Source organism: Bos indicus x Bos taurus, chromosome 6 (assembly GCF_003369695.1).
Source record: "Bos indicus x Bos taurus breed Angus x Brahman F1 hybrid chromosome 6, Bos_hybrid_MaternalHap_v2.0, whole genome shotgun sequence".
Lineage (NCBI taxonomy): Eukaryota > Metazoa > Chordata > Mammalia > Artiodactyla > Bovidae > Bos > Bos indicus x Bos taurus.
The window spans coordinates 92,598,004-92,622,578 of NC_040081.1; the positions used below are offsets into that span (position 1 = coordinate 92,598,004).

At 40.0% G+C, this 24,575-nt stretch overlaps 1 protein-coding gene across 4 annotated transcripts in view; it reads left to right on the top strand.

The window, feature by feature from the left end:
- Positions 1-24,575, top strand: part of FRAS1 (Fraser extracellular matrix complex subunit 1) — a 535,024-nt gene that overhangs the window by 281,640 nt on the left and 228,809 nt on the right. The gene's annotated exons all lie outside the window — the stretch shown is intronic.

The following is a 24,575-nucleotide window of genomic DNA, read 5'->3' on the forward strand; positions in this document are numbered from 1 at the left end:
GAGATGAAGGGGTGCATGCATGTGTAGTGGTTCAGCTGTGTCTGATGCTTTGTTTCCCCATGGATCATAGCCCACCAGACTCCCCTGTCCATGGGATTTCCCAGACAAGAATACTTGACTGGATAGTCATTCTCTTTTCCAGGGAATCTTCCCAACCAAGGGATTGAAGCCAGGTATCCTACACTGCAGGTAGATTTGTTACCATTTGAGCCACCAGGGAAGCCCCGATTTCTTAGGAGGTAGGGGAGGCCCCTCTCTGCTCCTACAAGAACCTTCCTTGCTATTGGATGAATTTTTTGACTCTTGGGCTACTTGGGGGAAAAACCCACTACTTATATTTTTCATTATGAACATATGTTCACTAAGGGGAATTTTGAATGCAGAAAAAAGTAGAAAAATAATCTCTCTACCATCTACCTGCCTAAACCCAATTGCCTTTTATTTTGCTATAATATATCTGAGTCTTTTTTTTTCCCCTGTGCATAGCTTTGAATTTTTATTTTTGCACCATAATTGTAAGCATACTGCAGATTCAGGGATGTATTTGACAAGCCCACTTATTAAAATGGCTTCACTGTTACACTGGAATATATACTCACATGGAAATGCTGGATTTCAAGGTTAGGTTAAAAGGCTTTGGACACGGTGAGTGATATGGCATAGTAGAAAGTATGTGGAATTGGAGTACAGATACCCCAGGCCAGATACTTAAGCTCTTAGAGCCTTCGCATCTGCAGTATTAGAATAGGGATAATTGACTTTCACACACGCTTTCTGCCAGGATCAAAGGAGGTGCAGAGCGTGAAAGTGCTTGGTAACTTGTAAAGCCCTCATGATCACTTGGTGTAAATCTCAGTCCATGTGCTCAGGTATTCGGGGACGTTATAAGGGTCACCCCCTGCTCCCTGGGATGCACCAGGCTACAGGGTGTTTACATGGTGTCTAAAATTGGGAGAGGGCCTCTATTCCCCCAAACACTGGTTTCCACCCATGTATGCATTGTGCAAACTTCCCATGGTTCCTTAAACTCTCACAACTGTTTCCACAACCACTTACAAAATATGGGAATCTTTGCTGCTAAGAGCTCCAAATCCTCTCTTTCTATTTTGCAAATAAGATCATTTATACCATTTTTCTAGATTCAGCATACAGACGCCAAGAGGTAAAGGAGGGAGTGGGATGAATGGGGAGATTGCGATTGACATACATATACTGCTGATACCCTGTTTAAAATAGATAACCTGATGAGAGCCTACTGTGTAGCTCAGGGAACTCTACTCATGCTCTATGGGGAAATAAATGGGAAGGAAATATAAAAAAGAAGGGATATATGTATATGTACAGCTGATTCACTTTGCTATACTATAGAAACTATCAGAACATTCTAAAGCAACTATTTTGTTATTGTTTTAGTCGCTAAATTGTGTCTGACTTTTTGCGACCATGTGGACGATAGCCTGCAAGATTCCTCTGTGAATGGGATTTCCCAGGCAAGAATACTAGAGTGGATTGCCATTTTCTTCTCAAGGAGATCTTCCCAGATGAGGGATCGAGTCCACAGCTCTTGCATTGGCAGGCGGATTCTTTACCACTGAGCCACCTGGGAAGCCAAAGCAACTATACTCCCAATAAAAATTAATTGTAGAAAAAGAGCCCCAATGCATTTCCAAGCCACATACCACACAGCCTTCACTTCTGATCCTAAAGAAGAAGTGAAGTAAACAAAGAAGAAACTTGCCTAGGCTGTTCACCATGGTTAGTTTCTTTCTACAATTTTGATCACTTCATTGAAAAAGAAAATTAGGGGATTTAGAGAGGGATCAGAAGCAATAAACAAAAATGATGACCATTTTTAAAGATAAATTGTCGATAAAAATTAGAGTAACCAGGGCATTTCAGGTGGCAGAGTGGTAAAGAATCTGCCTGCCAATGCAGGAGACACAGGAGGTGCAGGTTCGATCTCTAGGTCAGGAAGACCCCCTGGAGGAGGAAATGGCAACCTATTCCAGTATTCTTTCCTGGAAAATTCCATGGACAGAGGAGCCTGGCTGGCTACAGTCCATGGAATCATGAAGAACAGGACACGACAGAGCACGAATGCAGGCAACCAGGGTTATTCAGCCCGAAAATAATATTCCTGTGAATTTGGTGCTCAGCCTTGATGCAGACACTGTAAGAAGCACCTTACTTGTTCTATTTTTTCACTTGGTCCTGATACCAGCTTTACGGGGTCAGTGGGACAACTACTTTAGAGGAAAACAGGCAGGAGGAAATTAAGGCTGTAACTTGCTCAGTATCAAGTAGCTGGCGCCAAGTAGAGTCCAGTGGGAACCTGAGTCAGCCAGACTCCAGTATCCATGCTGTTCACCAAGAAGCTGTTCTAATATGGTCCCTCAAGGGGCAAACTCACAGAATTACAGTGTTGCAGGGTTGAGACAACCTAAGTTTAAGAAAGCATCCTTGGAGGGAGGAGCTAAGATGGTGGAGGAGTAGGACGGGGAGAACACTTTCTCCCCCACAAATTCATCAAAAGAACATTTAAACGCTGAGTAGATTCCACAAAACAACTTCTGAACGCTGGCAGAGGACATCAGGCACCCAGAAAAGCAACCCAAGTCTTCGAAAGGAAGTAGGAAAAAATATAAAAGACAAAAAAATGGACAAAAGAGGGAGGGACGGAGTTCCATCCCGGAAAGGGAGTCTTAAGAAGAGAGAAGTTTCCAAACACCAGGAAACCTTCTCACTGCCGAATCTGTGCTGAGCCTTGGAAGCACAGAGGGCAACATAACAGGTAGGAAAAATAAATAAACAATTAAAACCCGCACATTGCAAGCCCTACGGTAACTCCCCCAGCGGAGAAGCAGCACAGACGCCTGCATCTGCCATTAGCAAGCAGGGAATGGGCAGTGAGGTGCGGCGCGGGCTGCATTGCAAGAATCTGGCCTGAATACCCCAAGCGCTATCTGAGTGAAATAATTGGGGCTAGCAAACCAGACTGTGGGATATCTACCAGGTGAAAAGCCAGCCCTAACCTATGACACCGCCAGGCCCACGCACGGAACAAAGGGCTGAACAGAGATAGCCGGAGGCAGACCATCCCCCTCCGATGATAGGCAGCCAGAGCCGGAAGGGGACAATCGCAGCCCCAGAGAGACATTATCTATAAAACTGTAAGCAGGCTTCTTTGCTAACTCAAACTTCTTGGGGGTATGGACGGTCAACATCTGCCTGAGAAGGTATGCCGGTGCACACCTAGATAACCGAGTGGCGAGGAGGGGATAAGTCACAGCAATCGCGCGTGCCAAACACCTCATCACCTGAGCTGCTCGGATCTGGGAAGGGCACAAAACGCAGGCCCAACCGAGAGTCTGCGCCTCTGAGGACTACCAGAGTGCCTGAACCTGAGCGGCTTGGACCTGGGAAGTACAGGCAGCCCAGGGCCGGCCACGGATGGTTCCTGGCGGAGCAACCTAGAGTCTGAGCAGCGTGGGCAGAGAGGCTACACGTGCCGTGAACGGGGGGCAGACCCAGTGTGGCTGAGGCACTGCGAACACACGCCAGTGTTATTTGTTTGCAGCATCCCTCCCTACCTCCCCTCAGCGCGACTGAACAAGTGAGCCTAAAAAAAAAAAAAAAAAAAGCGTCCTCCACCATCCCCTTTGTGTCAGGGCGAAAACCAGACACTGAAGAGACCAGCAAACAGAAGAAGCTATAACAGAGGGAACCGCCTTGGAAGCTACAGGCAATAGATTAAAACCCTGTGGTTACTACCAACTACATAGGAAGGGGCCTATAGATCTTGAGAAATATAAGTCAGACCAAGGAACTAGCCAAAAATGGACTGAACCCACAATACTCACAACAAAACCGGAGAAAGTCCTAGATATATTTTTACTATTTGTATGATGATTCTTTGTTTCTTTTTTAATTTTTTTAATTAAAAAAAATTTTTTTAAGTCCTCTATTATTCCTTTAATTTCCACTTTTATAACCGATTACTTCGCAAAAAAAAAAGAAGACCCAATTTTTTTTTTAAAGCAAACTTCATATATATATTTTCTTTATAATTTTTTTGACCTTTTTTTTTTTTCCTTCTTTTCTTTAACATTGTATTTTTGAAATTCCAAACTCTACTCTAGATTTTTAATTTTAGCTTTTTGGTATTTGTTATCAATTTTGTACCTATAGTTTTTTTTTTTTAATAATTTCTGTGACCCTTTTTTCTTTTTTCTTTTTCTTTTTCTCTGTTTCTTTCTCTTCTTCTTTTAAATAACATTGTATATCTGAAATTCCAAACTCTACTCTAGATTTTTAATTTTAGCTTTTTGGTATTTGTTATCAATTTTGTGCCTATAGTTTTTTTTTTTTTTAATAATTTCTGTGACCCTTTTTTCTTTTTCTTTTTCTCTGTTTCTTTCTCTTCTTCTTTTAAATAACATTGTATATCTGAAATTCCAAACTCTACTCTAGATTTTTAATTTATGTTTTTTGGTATTTGTTATCAATTTTGTACCTGTATTTCTTTTTTATAAATTATGCAACTTTGTTTATTCTTATTTGTTTTTTTTTCTCTCTCTTTCTTTTACTTCTTCTTTTTTTAACATTGTATTTTTGAAATTCCAAACTCTACTCTAGATTTTTAACTTTTGCTTTTTGGTATTAGTTATCAATTCTGTACCTATATTTTCTTTATAATTTTTGCGACCTTGTTTGTTTTTGTTTGTTCTTTTTTTTCTCTCTTTCTTTTCCTTCTTCTTTTCTTTAACATCGTATTTTTGAAATTCCAAACTCTACTCTAGATTTTTAATTTTTACTTTTATGTATTTATTACCAATTTTGTACCTTTAAGAACCCAATCTTCAGTACCCATTTTTCACTAGGGAGCGAGATTACTGGCTTAACTGCTCTCTCTCCCTTTGGATTCTCCTTTTTCTCCAACAGGTCGCCTGTGTCTCCTCCCTAATCCCTCTCTACTCTACCCAACTCTGTGAATTTCTGTGTGTTCTAGACGGTGGAGAACACTTAGGGAACTGATTACTGGCTGGATCCGTCTCCCTCCTTTTCATTCCCCCCATTTATCCTCCTGGCCACCTCTGCCACCTTCCTCCTTCTCTTCTCTGTATAACTCTGTGAACAACTCTGAGCGGTCCAGTTGTGGAGTGCACATAAGGAAGAGATTACTGAATAGCCCACTCTCTCCTCTATTGATTCCACCTCATCTCATTCGGGTCACCTCTAACTCCCTCCTCATTCTTCTCTTCTCCATATAATGCTGTAAACCTCTCTGGGTGAAACAAGTTTCAGGGCAAGACATACCAAGCAAATTCTCCAGCAGCAAGGAACACAGCCCTGAGCTCCAAGATACAGGCAGCCCAAAGTCACCCCAAAACCATAGACATCCCATAACTCATTACTGGACATTTCATTGCACTCCAGAGAGAAGAAATACAGCTCCACCCACCAGAACACCGACACAAGCTTCCCTAACCAAGAAACCTTGACAAACCTCCTGTGCAAACCCACACAGAGCGAGGAAACGCCACAATAAAGAGAACTCCACAAACTGCCAGAATACAAAAAGGACACCCCAAACTCAGCAATTTAAACAAGATGAAGAGACAGAGGAATACCCAGCAGATAAAGGAACAGGATAAATGCCCACCAAACCAAACACAAGAGGAAGAGATAGGGAATCTACCTGATAAAGAATTCCGAATAATGATAGTGAAACTGATCCAAAATCTTGAAATCAAAATGGAATCACAGATAAATAGCTTGGAGACAAAGATTGAGAAGATGCAAGAAAGGTTTAACAAGGACCTAGAAGAAATAAAAGAGAGTCAATATATAATGAATAATGCAATAAATGAAATTAAAAACACTCTGGAGGCAACAAATAGTAGAATAACAGAGGCAGAAGATAGGATTAGTGAATTAGAAGATAGAATGGTAGAAATAAATGAATCAGAGAGGATAAAAGAAAAATGAATTAAAAGAAATTAGGACAATCTCAGAGACCTCCAGGACAATATTAAACGCTACAACATTCAAATCATAGGGGTCCCAGAAGAAGAAGACAAAAAGAAAGACCATGAGAAAATACTTGAAGAGATAATAGTTGAAAACTTCCCTAAAATGGGGAAGGAAATAATCACCCAAGTCCAAGAAACCCAGAGAGTCCCGAACAGGATAAACCCAAGGCGAAACACCCCAAGACACATATTAATCAAATTAACAAAGATCAAACACAAAGAACAAATATTAAAAGCAGCAAGGGAAAAACAACAAATAATACACAAGGGAATTCCCATAAGAACAACAGCTGATCTTTCAATAGAAACTCTTCAAGCCAGGAGGAAATGGCAAGACATACTTAAAGTGATGAAAGAAAATAACCTACAGCCCAGATTATTGTACCCAGCAAGGATCTCATTCAAATATGAAGGAGAAATCAAAAGCTTCTCAGACAAGCAAAAGCTGAGAGAATTCAGCACCACCAAACCAGCTCTCCAACAAATACTAAAGGATATTCTCTAGATAGGAAACACAAAAACAGTGTATAAACTCGAACCCAAAACAATAAAGTAAATGGCAACGGGATCATACTTATCAGTAATTACCTTAAACGTAAATGGGTTGAATGTCCCAACCAAAAGACAAAGACTGGCTGAATGGATACAAAAACAAGACCCCTACATATGTTGTCTACAAGAGACCCACCTCAAAACAGGGGACACATACAGACTGAAAGTGAAGGGCTGGAAAAAGATTTTCCATGCAAATAGGGACCAAAAGAAAGCAGGAGTAGCAATACTTATACCAGATAAAATAGACTTTAAAACAAAGGCTGTGAAAAGAGACAAAGAAGGTGACTACATAATGATCAAAGGATCAAGCCAAGAAGAAGATATAACAATTATAAATATATATGCACCCAACACGAGAGCGACGCAATATGTAAGACAAATGCTAACAAGTATGAAAGGAGAAATTAATAATAACACAATAATAGTGGGAGACTTTAATACCCCACTCACACCTATGGATAGATCAACTAAACAGAAAATTAACAAGGAAACACAAACGTTAAATGATACAATAGACCAGTTAGACCTAATTAATATCTATAGGACATTTCATCCCAAAACAATGAATTTCACCTTTTTCTCAAGTGCACATGGAACCTTCTCCAGGATAGATCACATCCTGGGCCATAAATCTAGCCTTGGAAAATTCAAAAAAATAGAAATCATTTCAAGCATCTTTTCTGACCACAATGCAGTAATTAGATCTCAATTACAGGAGAAAAACTATTAAAAATTCCAACATATGGAGGCTGAACAACACGCTGCTGAATAACCAACAAATCATAGAAGAAATCAAAAAAGAAATCAAAATTTGCATAGAAACTAATGAAAATGAAAACACAACAACCCAAAACCTGTGGGACACTTTAAAAGCAGTTCTAAGGGGTAAGTTCATAGCAATACAGGCATACCTCAAGAAACAAGAAAAAAGTCAAATAAATAACCTAACCCTACACCTAAAGCAACTAGAAAAGGAAGAAATGAAGAACCCCAGGGTTAGAAGAAGGAAAGAAATCTTAAAAATTAGGGCAGAAATAAATGCAAAAGAAACAAAAGAGACCATAGCAAAAATCAACAAAGCCAAAAGCTGGTTCTTTGAAAGGATAAATAAAATTGACAAACCATTAGCCAGACTCATCAAGAAACAAAGGGAGAAAAATCAAATCAATAAAATTAGAAATGAAAATGGAGAGATCACAACAGACAACACAGAAATACAAAGGATCATAAGAGACTACTATCAGCAATTATATGGCAATAAAATGGACAACGTGGAAGAAATGGACAAATTCTTAGAAAAGTACAACTTTCCAAAACTCGACCAGGAAGAAATAGAAAATCTTAACAGACCCATCACAAGCACGGAAATTGAAACTGTAATCAAAAATCTTCCAGCACACAAAAGCCCAGGTCCAGACGGCTTCACAGCTGAATTCTACCAAAAATTTAGAGAAGAGCTAACACGTATCCTGCTCAAACTCTTCCAGAAAATTGCAGAGGAAGGTAAACTTCCAAACTCATTCTATGAGGCCACCATCACCCTAATACCAAAACCTGACAGATGCCACAAAAAAAGAAAACTACAGGCCAATATCACTGATGAACATAGGTGCAAAAATCCTTAACAAAATTCTAGCAATCAGCATCCAACAACACATTAAAAAGATCATCCACCATGACCAAGTGGGCTCTATCCCAGGGATGCAAAGATTCTTCAATATCCGCAAATCAATCAGTGTAATACACCACATTAACAAATTGAAAAATAAAAACCATATGATTATCTCAATAGATGCAGAGAAAGCCTTTGACAAAATTCAACATCCATTTATGATAAAAACTCTCCAGAAAGCAGGAATAGAAGGAACATACCTCAACATAATAAAAGCTATATATGACAAACCCACAGCAAACATTATCCTCAATGGTGAAAAATTGGAAGCATTTCCTCTAAAGTCAGGAACAAGACAAGGATGCCCACTTTCTCCATTACTATTCAACATAGTTTTGGAAGTTTTAGCCACAGCAATCAGAGCAGAAAAAGAAATAAAAGGAATCCAAATTGGAAAAGAAGTAAAACTCTATTTGCAGATGACATGATCCTCTACATAGAAAACCCTAAAGACTCCACCAGAAAATTACCAGAACTAATCAATGATTATAGTAAAGTTTCAGGATATAAAATCAACACACAGAAATCCCTTGCATTTCTATACACTAATAATGAGAAAACAGAAAGAGAAATTAAGGAAACAATTCCATTCACCATTGCAACAGAAAGAATAAAATGCTTAGGAATATATCTACCTAAAGAAACTAAAGATCTATATATAGAAAACTATAAAACACTGGTGAAAGAAATCAAAGAGGACACTAATAGATGGAGAAATATACCATGTTCATGGAGTGGAAGAATCAATATAGTGAAAATGAGTATACTACCCAAAGCAATTTATAGATTCAATGCAATCCCTATCAAGCTACCAACGGTATTCTTCACAGAGCTAGAACAAATAATTTCACAATTTGTATGGAAATACAAAAAACCTCAAATAACCAAAGCGATCTTGAGAAAGAAGAATGGAACTGGAGGAGTTAACCTACCTGACTTCAGGCTCTATTACAAAGCCACAGTTATCAAGACAGTATGGTACTGGCACAAAGACAGAAATATTGATCAATGGAACATAATAGAAAGCTCAGAGATAAATCCACGCACATATGGACACCTTATCTTTGACAAAGGAGGCAAGAATATACAATAGATTAAAGACAATCTCTTTAACAAGTGGTGCTGGGAAAACTGGTCAACCACTTGTAAAAGAATGAAACTAGAACACTTTCTAACACCATACACAAAAATAAACTCAAAATGGATTAAAGATCTCAACGTAAGACCAGAAACTATAAAACTCCTAGAGGAGAACATAGGCAAAACACTCTCCGACATACATCACAGCTGGATCCTCTGTGACCCACTTCCCAGAATATTGGAAATAAAAGCAAAAATAAACAAATGGGACCTAATTAAACTTAAAAGCTTCTGCACAACAAAGGAAACTATTAGCCAGGTGAAAGGGCAGCCTTCAGAATGGGAGAAAACAGTAGCAAATGAAGCAACTGACAAACAACTAATCTCAAAAATATACAAGCAACTCCTACAGCTCAACTCCAGAAAAATAAATGACCCAATCAAAAAATGGGCCAAAGAACTAAATAGACATTTCTCCAAAGAAGACATACAGATGGCTAACAAACACATGAAAAGATGCTCAACATCACTCATTATCAGAGAAATGCAAATCAAAACCACTATGAGGTACCATTTCACACCAGTCAGAATGGCTGCAATCCAAAAGTCTACAAGCAATAAATGCTGGAGAGGGTGTGGAGAAAAGGGAACTCTCTTACACTGTTGGTGGGAATGCAAACTAGTACAGCCACTATGGAGAACATTGTGGAGATTCCTTAAAAAACTGGAAATAGAACTGCCTTATGATCCAGCAATCCCACTGCTGGGCATACACACTGAGGAAACCAGAAGGGAAAGAGACACGTGTACCCCAATGTTCATCGCAGCACTGTTTATAATAGCCAGGACATGGAAGCAACCTAGATGTCCATCAGCAGATGAATGGGTAAGAAAGCAGTGGTACATATACACAATGGAGTATTACTCAGCCATTAAAAAAAATACATTTGAATCAGTTCTAATGAGATGGATGAAACTGGAACCTATTATACACAGTGAAGTAAGCCAGAAAGAAAAACACCAATACAGTATACTAACGCATACATATGGAATTTAGAAAGATGGTAACAATAACCCTGTGTACAAGACAGCAAAAGAGACACTGATGTATAGATCAGTCTTATGGACTCTGTGGGAGAGGGAGAGGGTGGGGAGATTTGGGAGAATGGCATTGAAACATGTATAATATCATGTATGAAACGAGTCGCCAGTCCAGGTTCGATGCACTATACTGGATGCTTGGGGCTGGTGCACTGGGGCGACCCAGAGGGAGGGTATGGGGAGGGAGGAGGGAGGAGGGTTCAGGATGGGCAACACAGGTATACCTGTGGCGGATTCATTTCGATATTTGGCAAAACTAATACAATATTGTAAAGTTTAAAAATAAAATTAAAAAAAAATAAAAATAAAAAAAATAAAATAAAATGGGGTTGGACATCTGAAAATAACATAATATTGTGAATCAACTATAGTTCACTTTAAAAAATGGGCTTGATAGTCACACTGTATATGATTATCAGGAAGATTAGACAGTATAACCACAGCTCTACATGCAAGAGTTTTATAAATAGTGGTCCTTGCATAAATCGTTCTCATCATTGTTTTAATATTATTGTTAGAAGGAAGAAAAACTAAAGGATTTAAATCATAGCCTTAAACAGCAATTTAAGGAAGGAGTAATTCCAAAGACTAAAATGACTGAAGGGAAAGTGAGTTCATGGTGATTTTGAGTCAGTTTGTACAACTTTCAGCTGTAACCCAGTAAAGTATTGCTTTCCTTCTATTATTCAATAGTTAAATATGAAAGACAATTAATTGGTGTGCTTTTCAACTTCCTACTTAATTGTGTTAGTCACTCAGTTGTGTCTGACTCTTTGTGACCCCATGGATTGTAGCCTGCCAGGCTCCTCTGTCCGTGGGATTCTCCAGGCAAGAATACTGGAGTGGGTTGCCATGCCTTTCTCCAGGGGATTTTCCCGACCCAGAGATCAAACCCAGGTATCCCGCATTGCAGGCAGATTCTTTACTGTTTGAGCCACAAGGGAGGCCCTTTACTTAATGCTTTAAAAAATAAATTTTACTTGAAAAAAAAAAAGAAAGCATCCTTGACGAGGGGAATGTTCTTGGAATCCCTTTATACAGACACCTTTTACAAAGGAATCTAATCCCTCTGGAATGGTTTAATTGCGGTCCCATGTGAAAGGGCTGGATTGACCTCTAGAGGCCTGGGTAGCCTTGTGACTTTATGCTAATTCACACAGTACTATGAGGGAGGTATCACACATAGAGCTCTCTACTCACATTTATTATGAAATCCTGAGCCCTCTCTGCTCAAGGTAGATTGTTGTGCTTAATATAGTAGTGAGGGGGATGTGGGAGAAAGAGGTTAATTGAGTTGCCCAAGATTCCATTGGAAGACTGAGCGCTGCCACCAATTGTTTCCAAGCTCACTTGAGTTTAAGTGTGTTGATTGATGTGTTTCCTGTCACTCATCCGGTATCTCTGGCAACATTTCCGCCTTCCCACAATCTGTTCCTTTTTCGATTCTGCCGAAGCCTTGTGTCTGAACTCAGGCCTGGGAGCCCTGTGGGATCGCTTTAGGTGCTCCTTCTCACACACCCACGAAACTCCTTCTCCTCTATAAGGAACATTTTAAAAGGTTGGAGTTCTTGAGTGTGTGCCACTGAGAGTTGATTTTACAGACGTTTTCATCTCAAGTGCTTTGCTGTAAAGAAGCAAAAAACAACTGCTTTCTGGAGCTCTCCCTCTGCTTTTCTTTGAGACTGCAGCATAGAGTGATTAGACTATTACCACAGTTAATGAAAGCAAGAGGCAGATGCATTAGAGGGAGAAGCAATTTACTTAGAGCCCGAATATTGTCAGGAGTTGTTATAAAAGTTTCTGCTCTGAGCTACCTGACAAACCCAGGAATTATCTATTGGAGGATGAGGCAGATTTATTCAGGATATTTGACTAAGATCCAAGTCTGTGATAGAAGGATGTAAAATGTATAATTAACAAGGAGTGACCAAAGAGAAAATTGTTTTTTATTAGCTGGAGGACAGTCTGTTTTTTACATTGGAAAAGACCCTGATTCTGGGAAAGATGGAAGGCAGGAGGAGAAGGGGACAATGGAGGATGAGTTGGTGATCGACAGGGAAGCCTGGTGTGCTGCAGTCCATGGGGTTGCAAAGAGTCAGACATGACTAAGCAACTGAACTGAACTGAACTGAGTCTGTTTTTATTCATTCATTCTACAAATGTTTTTTGAGTGTCCCCTGGGTGCCAGGTATTGTCAAGCACTTGGGGTGCTCTCATCAATGAGTCTGATGAAATTCCTGCTCTCATGGAATGTATTTTGAGAGAAACAGAAAATAAAATATAAATAGCAGCAGCAACAGTGAAGCCCACAGTATACCCTTGGTTGGTACTATGAAACCCACAGCAAGGTATGGGGAAGACAGAGCGGGTGCTCTGAGATAGACTTCAAAACAGACGCACTTTGGTAAGATGAGGATGGACACATGAATATATTTGTCCTGCATTTTTGGCTCACAGAAACGAACTTGGGTACTTAACCAGATAGACCTTTGACTTTACACTTCTTTCACACACAGCCTCCATGTTTTCAGCGTGGCTGGAATTTCTGGTTCAAAATAAAATCTGTTACCAATTTTTTGAAGATAGGTTGGAGGCATTTTTTAGTAGTCCATCAAAATTTTACATGTCTGTTAAATATTAAGGACTTCCCTCGTGGCACTAGTGGTAAAGAATCTGCCTGCCAATGCAGGAGACATGAGATGCAGAGTCCATCCCTGAGTCCCTCCTGAAGATACCCTGGAGAGGGATATGGCAACTCACTCTAGTATTCTTGCCTGGAAAATCCCATGGACAGAGGAGCCTGGTGGGCTACAGTCCATGGGGTTGCACAGAGTCAGACGTGACTGAGTGACTGAGCACAGTTAAATATTAATTGAGTGTTAGGTTTAGAAAGGGTTTTAGTGATTTTATCCACAGTTCATCTCTCCTGTTTAACTGATTGTTCCCTAGCATTGACAGATACTGACTTCCCTGGTGGCTCAAACGGTAAAGCGTCTGCCTACAATGCAGGATTTCTAAAATAAGCAAAAACCCCAAGAAATACCTATCAGCTCCTTTGCACAAATAAAACAACTTCATAAAACCCCAACCTTCTAAAACAAAATCAAAAGCCCATCCCTTACTTTCTCGTTCATCTTTCTCACTAACTTTCCATACCTCTGGGAGCTCTTACGAGTCTAGATGAGTTCTCAAGAGTAGAGCTGGGTAGGGACCATTCTGTTCCCCAACTCCAGGGGCACCAGTCTCACAGTAATTTATGTGATTGGTGCCTCCTGAAGTCCTTTAGTGTCTGTGAAGGCTGTGTGGCTGAACATGGCAGCTCAGGGTGGATGGATGGATGGAAGGAAGGACCTGAGGCTTTTGTTACTAGGAGGCCTTGGCTCTCTCCTATAGGTGTTCCTAAGGTCAGGTCAGATTGCTCAGCTCAGTTTCAGATTCTCCTTCATTCTTGTTGAGGGCTTATTTATTTTTCTTTAAGGGATTCAACTATTTTGAAGATTCAGCTTTTAGTTGAGGTCTTTGTAGAGTAGAACTTCTCATAGGAATCTCTTGGCAATCTTGTTAAAATGTGGACTCAGATTCAGTAGGTCTGGGGTGGGGTCTGAGCTTGCATGTTTATAACATGTTCCAGGGGAGGCTGATGCTCCTGGTCCATAGACCATAGTTTGAATAAGCCAAGCCTCTGATTAAAAAGTTGTGTGAACTCAGTCATGTCCAACTCTTTGCAACACCATGGACTATATAGCCTGCCAGGCTCCTGTGTCCATGGAATTCTTTAGGCAAGAATACTGGAGTGGGCTGTCCTTCCCTTCTCCAGGGGACCTTTCCAACCCAGAGATTGATCCCAAGTGTCCTGCATTGCAGGCAGATTCTTTATCATCCAACTAATTAAAGAAGAATATCACTTTATCATATCACTGTTGTACTTCTTTCTAATGACAGCAGTATTTTAAAATCCCAATTTTTATTTATTTTCATTGCATACATTTTGCATATTACTGAAACTTTTAAAAAAGTATAGACCAAAAATGTTAAAAATATCTGAGTTACCAAGATTTAGCAAATGAAGATTTGGGATTAAAAAAATCTGAAAAATTTGAAAGCCACCATCAAATTACGTTAAAGGAGAAGATTTATTGTCAAAATCAGTCCAAGAAGACATGGAAAGTATGAATACATCAAAAGTCATACATAAAACTGAAAAGGTTAACAAAGAACTTCCTCTAAAAGAGTGCTAGAGTTAATTTAATGTGTAAGTTATTAAAACCATCAAAAAATAATGTAAAAAAATCTTATATAAAATACTAGAGCATAGAAAAAGATAGGATATTTTAGAGTACACTATTTTTTCTTCCAGCATAGCAGTAATGTAATGTTACAACAAAACACAGAGAAAAACTACAAATTTTAGATAAAATATTAAAAAGATATCAAATTGAATTCAGAGCTATATATAAAATTGAATTGAGGTTATTTTAAGAATTTATAGATTAGCTTATATTGAGATATCTATTAGGTAATTTATCATATCAAAACATCAAAGGAGAAAAAAATATGATCACTTTTATTTGCTCAAAATCTGTCTACCTAGGTTCATGATCTATTCTTCACATAAGGGAAAACCTTAATTAGGAGTAATTAGGAGGACTATATTAAAAAATACAGAATTAAGAAATAAAAATATTTCAGTTCAGTTCAGTCACTCAGTTGTGTCCGACTCTTTGCAACCCCATGAATTGCAGCACGCCAGGCCTCCCAGTCCGTCACCAACTCCCTGAGTTCACTCAAACTCATGTGCTTCGAGCCGGTGATGCCATCCAGCCATCTCATCCTCTGTCGTCCCCTTTTCCTCCTGCCCCCAATCTCTCCCAGCATCAGGGTGTTTTCCAATGAGTCAACTCTTCGCATGAGGTGGCCAAAGTACTGGAGTTTCAGCTTTAGCATCATTCCTTCCAAAGAAATCACAGGGCTGATCTCCTTCAGAATGGACTGGTTGGATCTCCTTGCAGTCGAAGGGACTCTCAAGAGTCTTCTCCAACACCACAGTTCAAAAGCATCAATTCTTCAGCAATCAGCTTTCTTCACAGTTCAACTCTCACATCCATACATGACCACTGGAAAAACCATAGCCTTGACTAGACAGACCTTTGCTGGCAAAGTAATGTCTCTGCTTTTGAATATGCTATCTAGGTTGGTCATAACTTTCCTTCCGAGGAGTAAGCATCTTTTAATTTCATGGCTGCAATCACCATCTGCAGTGATTTCGGAGCCCCCAAAAATAAAGTCTGACACTGTTTCCACTGTTTCCCCATCTATTTCCCATGAAGTGATGGGACCAGATGCCATGATCTTCGTTTTCTGAATGTTGAGCTTTAAGCCAACTTTTTCACTCTCCTCTTTCACTTTCATCAAGAGGTTCTTTAGTTCCTCTTCACTTTTGCCATAAGGGTGGTGTCATCTGCATATCTGAGGTTATTGATGTTTCTCCCAGCCCTCTTGATTCCAGCTTGTGCTTCATCCAGTCCAGCATTTCTCATGATGTACTCTGCATAAAAGTTAAATAAACAGGGTGACAATATACAGCCTTGATGTACTCCTTTTCCTATTTGAAACCAGTCTGTTGTTCCATGTCCAGTTCTAACTGTTGCTTCCTGACCTGTATACAGGTTTCTCAAGAGGCAGGTCCGGTGGTCTGGTATTCCCATCTCTTTCAGAATTTTCCACAGTTTATTGTGATCCACACAGTCAAAGGCTTTGGCATAGTCAATAAAGTAGAAATGGATGTTTTTCTGGATCTCTCTTGCTTTTTCCATGATCCAGTGGATGTTGGCAATTTGGTCTCTGGTTCCTCTGCCTTTTCTAAAACCAGCTTGAACATCTGGAAGTTCACAGTTCATGTATTGCTGAAGCCTGGCTTGGAGAATGTTGAGCATTACTTTACTAGTGTGTGTACTGCTGCTGCAAAATCGCTTCAGTCATGTCCAACTCTGGGGGACCCCATAGATGGCAGCCCACCAGGCTCCCCCTTCCCTGGGATTGTCCAGGCAAGAACACTGGAGCGGGTTGCCATTTCCTTCTCCACTGCGTGAAAGTGAAAAGTGAAAGTGAAGTTGCTCAGTTGTGTCCGACTCTTAGCGACCCCATGGATGGCAGCCTACCAGGCTCCTCCGTCCATGGGATTTTCCAGGCAAGAGTACTGGAGTGGGGTGCCATTGTATGTGAGATGAGTGCAATTGTGTGGTAGTTTGAGCATTCTTTGGCATTGCCTTTCTCTGGGATTGGAATGAAAACTGACCTTTTCCAGTCCTGTGACCACTGCTGAGTTTTCCAAATTTGCTGGCATATTGAGTGCAGCACTTTCACAGCATCATCTTTCAGGATTTGAAAGAGCTCAACTGGAATTCCATCACCTCCACTAGTTTGTTTGTAGTGATGCTTCCTAAGGCCCACTTGACTTCACATGCCAGGATGTCTGGCTCTAGGTCAGTGATCACACCATCAGGATTATCTTGGTCATGAAGCTCTTTTTTGTACAGTTCTTCTGTGTATTCTTGCCACCTTTTCTTAATATCTTCTTCTTCTGTTAGATCCATACCATTTCTGTCCTTTATGGAGCCCATCTCTGCATGAAATGTTCCCTTGGTATCTATAATTTTCTTGAGATATAAAAATATTTAGCATATAAAGAATGAAATGTTTAGGATGTCCATATATTACCTGAGATATTCTAAAATATTTTTCATTGTTTATCTGAAGTTCAAGTTTAACTAGATGTCCTTTATTTTATCTATGATTTCTACCTGTAACCCTTCTATTCTCAGATAACCTCTTTTAATCTTTTGACATAGATTCCTACAGTTATTTACATACACACATACATGTATGACTTTATAGTTTATGAAATTCCTTACAACCAAGAATTTGATTGGAAATCCTGTGAATGTATATTTACTCCCATTTTATAGATGAAGAAACTGAGACTTAGAAGGAACCAACTGAAGAATAATTTAGCATTGGGAAGACCCTGGGCTCTAGTGGAGGACATGGTTACCTAAGGAATATTTACTTCTTTCCAAGCCTAGATCCCTTGTCCTTCTTTTCATCCTGGAGCTTTACAATTTAATTTCAGGCCAGGCCACCTCTCTTAATGATCCCATCCAATCACAAAGTCAGCGACTTGGTTGTGGTGGAGCAATGGGGTATGAACTTGGTTGGGATAATTAACTCAGCCACGTAATTGGCCCAGTTCTGTGGCAAACTGGGCTTCCCTTGTGGCTCAGCTGGTAAAGAATCTGCCTGCACTGAAGGAGACCTGGGTTGGGGAGATCCCCTGGAGAAGGGAAAGGCTACCCACTCCAGTATTCTGGCCTGGAGAATTCCATGGACTGTATAGTTCATAAGGTCGCAAAGAGTCAGACACGACTGAATGACTTTCACTTTCTGTGGCAAATTAAGCATGGATTTAAAAAAAAAAATTATATGCAGTTTAGTGAGAGGGCTTAAGATAATATAATTTTGAGGAAATTACTAGTTCTATTTTAACAATGAACTCCATAGTGCAATAACAAGTTTTACCTATATATCTTCTCATGTATAATGTCTGTAGAAACACTGTTCTTCAAAAAAGAATACAGACATAACAAACATCCCAGTGCCCCCTCCCATCCCCCATCATTCATTAGAAGTAGAATTATCATAGAGCTTTGGTCAGGGAGACATCTGGGAAATTTTAGTAACTAAACTTTTCCAAGCCTCCTTTGTCAGTCTTGGAGACAGCATTGCCTCCTTAGGCAGAACTTACACCTGAGTGGGGCAAAACTGCACAAAATCAATACAGATTCAGGATCAATTTTTTTCCAGTTTTATTGAAATGTGGTGACATATAACATTGTATTCAATTAAGGTGTACAACATCATAATTTAATATATATTTATGTTGCCAAGTGATCACCACAGTAAGTTTAGTTTGACATCCTTCACCTCACAGAGTTGTAATTTTTTTCCTGTGATGAAAACTATAATTTACTATCTTAGTAACTTTCAAATATACATATAGTATTGTTAACTATAGGGCTTCCCAGGTGGTTCAGTGGTAAAGAATCTGCCTGCCCATGCGGGAGCCGAAGGAGATGTGGTTTCGATCCCTGGGTCAGGAAGATCCCCTGGAGGAGGAAATGGCAACCCACTCCAGTATTTTTGCTCAGTTCATCAAAGAGTCAGACACGAGTGAGCACGAACAGGCAGAGCAATTGTTAACTCTAGCGCCGAACTGTTCATTGGATTCCCCAGAACTTGTTTATCTTATAACTGAAGTCTGTACCTTTTGACCACCTTCCCTTGTTTCCCCTCCTCACACCCCTCCCCACCCCCTAGGATGCACAGTCTGTTGTCTGAACCATATCCTTCAGTCCAGGTCTAGTCCTCCGTTGTCTTTCAAACTTCGGTGACTGTCCAAGCTACTCTCTGTGTTCTCAGTGGCATCCAGCAGTGGAGAGTGTGCCCCGCCCTGTCTCTGTCCTAATGCAAAGGACCTTAGTCAGCATCTGAATGCTGGGAGATTGGAGCCAAACCCTCTTTCAGCAACTTCTAAAATGTCCAAGTGGATCTCTTTCAGAGACTGTCTTGGAGGTGATTGTTTCTGGGCAGGGGGAGCGGAGGCGGGTAGAGTCACTGGTTAACAACTATCCCTCTGTCTGCTACAGTTCCACAGAGCCCACGAACTCGAACCCTGCTGCTCATCAGAGTCAGGCCACCAGTGGCCATGTTCTCTGGGCCGTAGTCAAAAAACCAGGGCCCTCGACCTGCACACAGGTTCTTTCCAGGGAGACACGAGTGACCTGGAGCTGGGCGGAGGGTGAACATGAACACGCTGTCCTCCCGCCTCCCAGGTCTCTGGAGAGGATGGCGGGCAGTCAGCCTCTATATGGGGATTAAAGTAGAAGCCTGACCCTCAGGCTGCAGCCTGACATGTATAGACATGTGTCTCTTTCCGGAAAAGACTAGGAGATGGACATTTCTGATGGGTGCCTTCACTCGGAGCCCTGGGGGAACAAGTACCATGACTCCTAGCGAGCCTGTGAAGAACTGTCTATTTGGATGCTCTGATCTCACAGGTCTTCTGGATTCAAGCCCCTTTGGCTTTTGGAGCTAGAGGTTGGAGGACCATTTCTCAGGTGGAGGTCTTAAAGTTGGGTAGTAGATGTTAGGTTCAAGCCCTTCAATCCTCAGGGAGAAGCTGGGTGTCTGTGAGTTCCCCCTTGTTTATTGTATCAATATGCTGCTGTCCCAGGGGTAGGATTTATGGCAGGAGTGTGTCTCGGCATACCTACCTTTTTTTTTTTTTTTCTCATTCGTTTAATGTGTAGGAGGCACTCAGCTAGTTTCCAGACTTCTTTCAGAGGGAATTGGCCCATGTGTAACCGTAGATTAGCATGACCGCCAAAAGGAGTGAATTCAGGAGCCTCCTACAGAGTGCCAATTTCTTTTTTAAATGAGAAATTCACTGATTATTTTGGTTAATTAAATAACTTGCTTTAGATGAATGAGAAAGAGTAAAGCATATTGTGGTATTTTATCTATTTAGTTGTTCCTAAGATTCACCAAAAGCCTTAAGGCACAGAGCTTTAATTAAAGAAATAAATGCACAGGAGTCAGCCTGTTCTGCTTAAGAGTGTGTTGCTATTTATGAAGCTGGGATTCCCTTGAATTAATTGAATAAAATACGTGGCATTTATATTAAGCAACACTTTAATGTAGTCCCTAGAGTGCTGACATAAGCTGTACAAATGCGTGCCTTTTGGAGATGTTCGGTCTTCTTCTCTTTCTCCTTCTTGCTTTTATAGCAGGGATGTGCTAGGTTTTGGGGATAGAAAGATGAAAAAAATATAGACCATGCCTAAAGGAAAGAGTGATCAACTAGGGGAGACTGACACAGAACAAGTAACTAAAAAAATGGGATGCATGTTGTAGTGGCAATCGGCAAAAGATACATAAAGAACACAACATAAGAGACTGGCTCCTGAGGGGAGAGGAGATGATGAAAATTTTGCAGAGGGAAAACTCCATCATTAGGCTATTGAGGATTAATGGGAATTTATTAGGGAAGAAGGTAAGAAAGGACATTCTTTGCCCGGGAAACAGCAAGTGTAAAGGCATGGTGTGTTTGGAGAAGGACTGTGCATTTGGTTTTCCTGCAGGGTGAAGTCCGAATGGTGGATTGTAGGGATTGATACTGGAGACGTGGGGTTGGGTCATGTCATGAAGGGCTGTGTGTGCAGTGTTTAAGAGTTGACACTGTTGGTTTTTGAGAACCATGAAAAGATTTTAAGTAGGGAAATAGTTTGGTCAATGTCATTTTATAGGGACCTCCCTGGTAGTAGTATGGCAGATAAATGGGGAGACACTAAGTGGGGCTAGTTAGGAAGCTGCCACACCGATCCATATCAGGAGTGACACTGAAGGTCTACATTAAGGGTCGCAGGGATGATTAAACTGGGATGGATTTGATTCAGATTTAAGACATAGAAATCAACGTATCGCATCTGCATTATAGAGAGGAAAAGTAGAAGTCCAGCTTTCTCATCGTGAGTATCTTTGTGAATGGTGGGGTAAAGGCAAGCCAGGAAATATAGGAAGTCCCCTACAAATGAACTATCAAAATTCAAGTTGCAACCTGCCAAAGATGTGAACATGTTTTTTCATGTCCAGTCACATAAGTTAGTTCATGATGAAGTTAGTTAGTTAGTCCGATGAAGGGGGGCTACTGTACGAAAAAGACCAGGTAGGGGGTTAGGATGTGGGCGGGTCATGAGTACAGTTTGGATGGAATGAATGTGATGTGATCATTTACATTAAGTCATTAAGTAGGTAAGGGTTCAGAGAAGGCAATGGCAACCCACTCCAGTACTCTTGCCTGGAAAATCCCATGGACAGAGGAGCCTGGTAGGCTGCAGTCCATAGGGTCGATAAGAGTCAGACACGACTGAGCAACTTCACTGTCACTTTTCACTTTTCACTTTCATGCATTGGAGAAGGAAATGGCAACCCACTCCAGTGTTCTTGCCTGGAGAATCCCTGGGATGGGGGAGCCTGGTGGGCTGCCGTCTCTGGGATCGCACAGAGTCGGACTCGACTGAAGTGACTTAGCAGCAGCAGCAGCAGCAGGTAAGGGTTAAGCTTGGATACTTAATGGATAATGGATAATGAAGAATATGTGGTAGCAATGGAACACCAAGTAGAGACATTCCCTAGACAGTTAGATTTATGTGATTAGAGTTCAGGGTTAAAGTCAGAGCTGTGCACATAAATTTGGGACTCACCAGCCTGAGGCTGAAAAGAAAAGATCAAAGAGAAGGGAGACCTAGCAGTGTGCTGCCAGCATTTCCATCCATCTACCCCACCCACTCATCTTCCTAGTTGCCCTTCCATTCAGTCAGCAGAAACTTATTTCCTGAGAACTTGTGACAAGCCAGGGACAGGGATTATGACAGGTATTGTGTGAATCACAGAGATGGATAAGATGTACATTTTACTCTTAAAGGATTCCCAGGGGAGGTAGGGTAAATCACGTTTTACCATCTGATCCAGCAATTCCACTTCTGGGTGTATGCCCAAAATAATTGAAAGTGGGATCTCAAAGAGGTATTTGTATACCCCTTTTCATAACAGCATAATTCACACTAGCTTAAGAGTGGGAGCAATTCAGTGTGCATGGATGAATGAATGGATTACCAAAATGTGGTAAATATGCATACATACAATGAAATATTATTCAGCCTGAAAAAGGAAGAAAATTCTGACACATGTTCCCATGTTGATGAACCTTAACGACATTATGCTAAGTGAAGTAAACCATTCATGAAAATGAAGTAAATAAATAGCAATATGCCTTTTGTTCTTTAAAAAGAAAACAGAAAGAAAGAAGGAAAAGAAGAATGAGGAAGAGGGGAAGAGTAATTTTATTTGACTTCCCTCATTTCAACTTTCATCCCTCATCACAGTGTTCCTTCTGCATATCCTTGAGGATTTTGATATTTACATCATAATTCAAGAGACATCCACCTCAAAAATTGTTTTGACATGAAAAGCCAGGAAATTTTATATGATATGAAAACATTTTATGCTGCCCACTTCATATATTATTTAAAAGGAAAAAAGAAATAGTAGTGTCCTTTGTCTGAAATTTGAACAGAATATAGAATGAATAAAAAATTGGTATGTTTTCATTGTTTTAGGTAAAACTTTTATTGGCGTCAAGTTGACTGGAATTTACAACCATCTGAGGACACTTTTGATGCCAAAACTTTTAGTGCTTAAGCAGCTCCGTTATGCTTTTTCAGAAATATACTCAGCCATCAACTGGAAAACCACTCTCTAAAAAATGTAGTGGGGAAATTACTCACAGAACTTACTCTCAAATCTCTTCCCTATATGCCCTGTAATGGAGTTAGTCTTCCTTGAAGGATCTTAGACTTCAAACTGGAACTTCTGCTACGGAATCATCTTCCATTAAATGATAGACCCTCGTAAAAGTCACTGAAAGAGTGTAGACATTTCCAAAAGCAGCACAGAATTGAAGTTTCATGAGCTTGTTTTAAAGACACAGATGCCTATAGTTACAGAAAAATAGTATTACAGAGGACCAAAGACTTGGAAAGGATGGTCATCCAGCGTATCATTTTCCCTCAGTGGCACAGGATGACTCGCTAGGTCATTATCTGTTTGGTTCTTAAACATTTCCAGTGAAGGCAGTTCTGAAGTCTGCCATGGGGATGTCCAGTGAGGCTTATTTCCAACATCAAGTGGGAGCCAAAGGATTTTCTCCTGAAATTCTTAGCCCATCAACTAATTTGTCTTCATTGCTGTTTTTGTTGTTGTTGTTCAGTCACTAAGTTGTGTCTGACTCTTCGTGACCCCATGGATTGAAGCACACCAGGCTTCCCTGTCCTTCACCGCCTCCCAAAGTTTGCTCAAACTCACGTCAGTTGAGTAGGTGATACCATCCAACCATCTCATGCTTTGTCGTCCCCTTCTCCTGCTGCCCTCAATCTTTCCCAGCATCAGGGTCATTTCTAATGAGTCAGTTCTTCACATCAGGTGGCCAAAGTATTGGAGCTTCAGCTTCAGCATCAGTCCTTCCAATAAATATTCAGGACTGATTTCCTTTAGGATGGACTGATTGGATCTCCTTGCAGTCCAAGGGACTCTCAGGAGTCTTCTTCTGCACCACAGTTCAAAAGTATCAATTGTTTGGTGCTCAGCCTTCTTTATGGTTACTTTCTTGTTCTACATAATTCAGTAACAATCTTTATTCACATCGAGCCAGTTTATCTCATTGATTTTGTGACCAAATGAAATAAGTTGTCTGCTCATAATGCGTTAATTCATCTCCTCCCAGTTTTCAATTCAACAATGATATGCTTTGATTTCCTATTTATTAAGGAGGAAGAACAGAAGGAGCTGGGGATATTTGCAATCTTGTAAGGTCTGATATGAACATAATGGTATTATCATAGACAAATTTAGGTATGTAGAAGTTTGTTGCTTCCCCAATTATCCTAGAGGGCTTTGTGTTGACAACACAAGTTAGTTGTTTTTGAAATACTGCCACCTGACTTTCTATCACATGTCATTTCTTTCTTTTTTTTTTATTTTTAAAACATTAATCTGGATTTTACTACTAAGAAGTTTCAATATAAGTTATATAATTAACATTTTGCCAGTTTTCAACAGAGCTCAGCAGTCTTCAAAGCTAAATTTAACTCTTTATCCTCACAGTAATAACCTTAAACCATTCTAAATATGGTCTACATTACTACATCCCTTTAATTACTAATTCTTTAATTATTAAACAAACTCTTACTTCAGACGTCAATAATTTAAAAACTTATTAAATACAGTATACATCGGTTTTTAAGTCACTTGATGTAACAACTCATCACTACCAATTTACTCGAGTAAAATAGTGAAATTATTTTGAAGGTAGTTGAAAAGTGTTTTGAAACTCATACAATTTACCCAAGAACTATGTCAATAAGTATTACACGCTGTTAATAAATATTTAGTATTTAAAAAATTGTTAGCAGTTACATTTTGAAAACGGGAATATTTTCTAACTTCTCATAAGAATCAACGTA